This window comes from Hevea brasiliensis, chromosome 11, assembly GCF_030052815.1.
Source record: "Hevea brasiliensis isolate MT/VB/25A 57/8 chromosome 11, ASM3005281v1, whole genome shotgun sequence".
NCBI classification, from domain to species: Eukaryota; Viridiplantae; Streptophyta; class Magnoliopsida; order Malpighiales; family Euphorbiaceae; genus Hevea; species Hevea brasiliensis.
The window spans coordinates 73,565,721-73,571,720 of NC_079503.1; positions in this window are offsets into that span (position 1 = coordinate 73,565,721).

The window sequence follows — 6,000 nt, forward strand, 5'->3', positions numbered from 1 at the left end:
CCTTCTTCCGTCATCGTTTCCTTTCCACTGGTGGTCGCCCGGTCACGCTGAAGCCTCTAGGGTGGTCACCAGTAGCGGAACTCTTGCCGGCAAGAAGAAAAACGGGAGGGAGGAGTAGAGGGAGTCGGGGAGAAAGGAGAGTTGGGGGGGGGGGGGGCGGGTTGGGGCTATGCACTGCGTTTTGGGTTTTTTTTTTTATTATTTTACTTCTAATTACACAATTAGTTCCTCAACTTCTTAGAGGTTTACGATTAGGTCCAAAATTATTTTATTATGTTAAAGTTTAATAAAACTTTGGTAATGATAAAAATAAATATAATCTAGAAAAATTTAATTATTTTATTCTCATTTACTAAATTAAATTTAATTAAATTATTTATTATTAATTAATTTATTTATTATTATCTTCCTTTATTTTAAAATCAATTCAAATAAATCCTATAATATTAATAACATAATATTTCTTTTTTATTTTATTTATAATTTAAAATTTTTGGGTTGTTATAGGATAAGTATTATCTTTAATAATTAGAGATGTTTAAAAAAAATTCAATAATTAATTTTTCATAAAAATTTAAATATGCTTAGTTTTAATTTGGAGCAGATATTTTAAAAGAAATTAAACTTTTAGTTGTGATAGTAATTAGATAGTCATGATAATATTCGTTGAATTTTAAAATTAAATACCTTAAGTTGCCAAATTTAAATACTAAATTATTAATAATTAAACACTAAATTCAATTGTAGTAAATGTGTTTAAAAAGATTTCATTTTCCTTCAAAGTAACTGTTATTGACGTTTTTAAATTAAAAATTAGGAAACCTTATAAATTATAATGAATGACAATTATATTTAGTATTCAATATTTTTCTATTATTTAAATTTGAAAGATCAAAATAATTAAAGATTGTGTTTAGAAAATTAAATTATATAATAATTGTATATTACAACTGTTTAAGAAATATAGAAAAAATTGTCATCATTAAATTCAATTAAAAATTACTACTTATATTATAGACATATAATCCTATTTTCCTCTTAAATTTATTTTATAAAAATATAGACTGCCTCTTCATCAGGAAGTAAATGAAAAAAAAATATATATATATATATATATATATATATATATATAATTAATATTAGTGTTTATTGAGTATAATTAATAAATTAATTTAATTAACTCTTAATTTTTATCTACCTCTAATCAAATAGAGCTTTCTAGGCATTTTTAATAATTAAATAACAATAATAACTTATTATAATATTAAAAATAATAATAATAACTTATTATAATATTAAAGTGTAATAATTAAATATTTTATAACTTATATATATAATTGGAAATTAATAACTTAATCATAATTTAAAGAATTTGTATAATTAATTAATAAAAAATAGAGAGAATTTAATGAAATTACTTCACGCATATATATAATTTAAAAAATATTAATTATAATATAAAAAATATAAAAAAATAAAAATTAAATATTAATATAAATTTCTTATTTATCATAACTACAAAAATAAAATTTTATTCCATTTTTTTATAATTCATATATATATATCATTCAATATATCATTAAAAATATGTCTTTATTAAATATATAATAAAATAAGATAAATAAAAAATAAAATAACATTAAAGTAAATTAAAATTTATTAAATATATAAAAAAAGAAGGTAAAGTATTTAATTTCATGTGATTATTTTTATAGTATAATTTTAAATTATTTTATTAATCTTAAGATATATAATTTTTAAATTTTTATAATTAAATGAAATAATTAAAAATTTAAAAATCATTAAATGGGAAATTTATAAAATTATTGAAATATATCTAATATTTTTAATTAGTTAGCTATAAAAAGTTGGTAACAATAATAATAGTAAAAATACTTAATGATAATAGTAATAGTAATAATTACTTATATTAATTATTATAATTATTAAATATAATAATTTTTATACAGTAAATATTAAATATCACGTGGCATCACTAAAATTTAGATTGCTATGTGACAGTAGTAAGAGGAAACCTTTTACTTTATAATGCCATGTAACAATATTAAAATTCAGAATACTGAGTGGCAACAGTAGGAAAAAATCAACATGCTTTATATATATATTTTAATTATTTTTTGAATAAAATATTTTTATTATATTTTAAATGAAATAATTATAGAAACTACTATTAATATATATATAAAAAGAATCAAATAAATATTTTAATTAATTATATCATAAATAAATTAAAAATCTATTATTATAATAAGTAAAAATTATTCAAATTAAATAAAATAAAAAAGAAATTTTAATTTAAAATTAACTTCTTAATAATAATAATTTATCTTATTTAAAATATAATTAAAAATAAAATTCAAAAATAAAAATTATAAATGACCGATGCATAATATGGGTATTATGCTAGTTAATGATAAATTAAATAATTATATGTAAAATTAATAATATATATAAATTGTGATATTACTCGTATTTATCTCATTTTTATTTTTTATTTCAAAATTCCTTTTTAATTATAAAATTATCAAAATTTTGGTTCTTAATTTTCAATAGTTATAAATATATATATGAAAAGTTAATACAATGTCATTTCATTTTTTTTATGTATATATAGCTAACAAGTTTTTGACATTATGAATAAATAAATGATATTTAAAATAATATTAATTTATAATTAATTTTTCTTACCTAATTATTAATTTACCATTAATGAGTTGGATCACGTTACCATTATTAGTTTTTAATAATAAATTAATTTTTTTATCCATACTCACCCATTAAGATGTGCATTGAGTTCATGTGTTCTATAGCGATTCGTGAGGAGAAAAAAAAATACATGATAATTATTTTCGAACTTATTCAAATCCTCCTCATGCATGATTAATTTTTTTCTTTTTATCTTAATAATGTGCAAGGCGAAGATGAGGAGAAAGTTTTGTCGCCATGAACTCTCATAGCCAGCGCTGATATTTATATGTTATTATTTTTTATTTAAAAATATTTTTATGCATTTTAATATTATATATATATATATATATATATATATATATATATATATATATATATATATATATATATATGAGCAGGCCAGAATATTACGTTAGTAGAATCAAAAAAATTTTATTTAACTCAATTTAAATGAATTATTTACTAATAAATTTTATTTAACTCAGCTCAAAAAAAATTTATTATATACAATAATAAATTATTTACTAATAAAAAACAAAAATATAAAAATAAATATAAATTTTCATTATATAACAATAATTGAATAAAATGATAAAAAATTTATAAAATAGTAAATTATAACTATAATATTAAATTTATGATTTTCCTTGATGAGTTTTTATTTTTTAGAATCATTATAGAAAATACACTTTTAATACTTGCAATTGCGATAATTAATATCAATACCAATTTCATGAATAAGTAAATTAATGGATACATTAGATTTTTGATATACATGTCAATTATTAAAATAATAAGTTTCGTAATTATTAATATATTAAATATAAAATAAAATATTTAAATAATAAAAGTTTATATTAAAATAATAAGTGTTTAAATTGAAGTATTCAATAAATTTAAATTTATTAAATATAACAATATTTTAAAAATTTTAACAAATTACAAAAATTATAATAACCCAAATTTTTTAAATATAAATTTTATATTTTATTACATTATTCAAATGTTATTTTAATGTTATCTAACTCAATTATAATTTTTGCAACACAGTCATTTATATGTTTCTAATGTTATTTTTTTTAAACATATTTTATAAAATTATTTAAAGTTTCAATTTTAAATTTAAAAGATTAGTTTTAAAGTTTAACGTTATACTAAGTAATAAAGTATTAATATTTTGATGCTTTTATCTATACTTATATTTTTATTTATACTTAATCTAGTAAAATAATTTAAATATTTAGTATAGTATCTAAATTATTAATTAGTTATATTTTAAAGGAATTTAATTAAAATTTATTTGTTTATTTATTTATTGATTTTGGTGAGATAATAATAATAATAATAATAATAATAATAATAATAATAATAATAATAAGAAACATTCCCCATCCCCTCCAATTCACCTTCTTCATCTCGCCTTCTCTCACCTCTCCCTCTCTCTTTCCCTCTTTTTCAGGTGAACCACCATCGTTGGTCATACCCTCCAGCACGGCACAGCTTCGGTGACCCTCCAGGCGACCTCCAGCGGTGGCCAAAACCACCAGAAGCGGCTGCAAGAGAGGGAGAAGAGAGAGAAATGCGTGCAAGTGGTCCAACTTTCAAGCCCGATTCTGACTTCATCTGAGGTCCGATCGAGGCGATTCAGGAGGTGTTGGAAAACTTATTCTGAGAGTTTTCTTTTGATATTAATTTTGCAGCAAATGGAGGTCGGATGAATGAGATATGGATGAGAAAAGCTTCAGATTTTTCAATCTTTTCGGTCTAATATAGGAAGATCCGACTATTGGATTGACAATCCGAGATCACCTATTGACTTAGGAGGAGGAGAAAAACATTTTGGTGTAACCAGTTCCTGCAGATATCGCCAACAACTGGCGAACAGCCACCGTGCGCAGTGGTTCCGGCGGTGGCTCCGGTGAGCTTTGGGGATGATTCAACTTCCAAAGGCTTCCTCATAAATTTTTGAAATTTTCGAGACACAGATAAATTTCGGGTAAGATTATTTTCCTTATTTCTCAGTCTGTGATACTTAAATGCAGTGTTTATTAAATAGAAAAAATTGAAAAAAAATTCTAAGAAAAATATATAATGAAAGTAAAATTGTTTGGAGATATTCTATGATGTTCGTTTAATTTTTAAGTAATTGTGGAATATTTTTGAAAAATATATATGGGTTTTAGTTAGATTTTTAGCATATGGGCAAATAAGATTATCTGAATTTGTGGTATTTAAATTTTATATAATTGGTTGAAGTTTTAGAATGGAGAGTTAAATATGTGAATGTTGATTTGGGTTGAATTAAGAACATATTAGCTATCGAAAACTTATGGAATTAAGTAATATTCTTTAATAAAAATTCATAAAATATTGGGGGTTTATTAGAAAATTATAATTCCTTTTGCAATAGCCTTATAATATTGTTAAGGACCACGACGCAAAGTTTTAGAATTTTTAGAGTCTGTTTGAGTAATTTTTACAAAATATCAGTTTTAGGGGCAAAAATGTAATTTTTAATTTTTGCTTGGATTGGAGGGCCCAGGAGGGGTCATGTGTAGTTGATGAGATGTGGAGATGGGATGTGTGATTTGAACTACTTTGCAGGTTGGGTAGGTCCTAGGTACAGAAGAAACTCTACCGAAATTTTGGCAAAATCTTATGAACTATTTTGATTTTATGGTTTAAATCAATTATTTAATTTTGTCAGTCTTTTGATAGAAGTCAGTGTGTATGTTTAGGCAGTCTTCTCCTTTTAGCCGGACCAGTTGCAGTCTAATCGATTAATCTATGAGTAGATATTGATTTTATTTATAATTTTAATATTATTATGTATTCAAAGTATGCTCATGCATCACATATAAATTATATGTATGTAGCTAATTGCTAGGCACGATCTATGTTGCATTTTCTTGAGTGCATAATGGATGTGGATGTCGTCTTAGGTTTGTAGTTGTGTGTGTGTGTGTGTGGTGTGATAAATATACATAGGACGGGCAGATCGGCTTGAGCAAGTCTCATTTGAGGCCCAATCCTTTTTGTGATAAGTCAGAGTGAGTGCGGCTTTGAGTTGATCTCGCTGACCCTTGCATTTGGATTATAAGAGAAAGTCTGGCTCGAGTTGATCTCATTGGCAAGTGTTGGAGTAAGAGGACTGTATAGGGGATCAACTCTCATATATGTATATTGGTTGATGTGACATACGGGTGTGTGTGTACTCCAAATTACTCTTTATGCGAATATTGTTTGAATGGGATGAATTTGATAATCTATGTTGTATTCCATCCATATGGA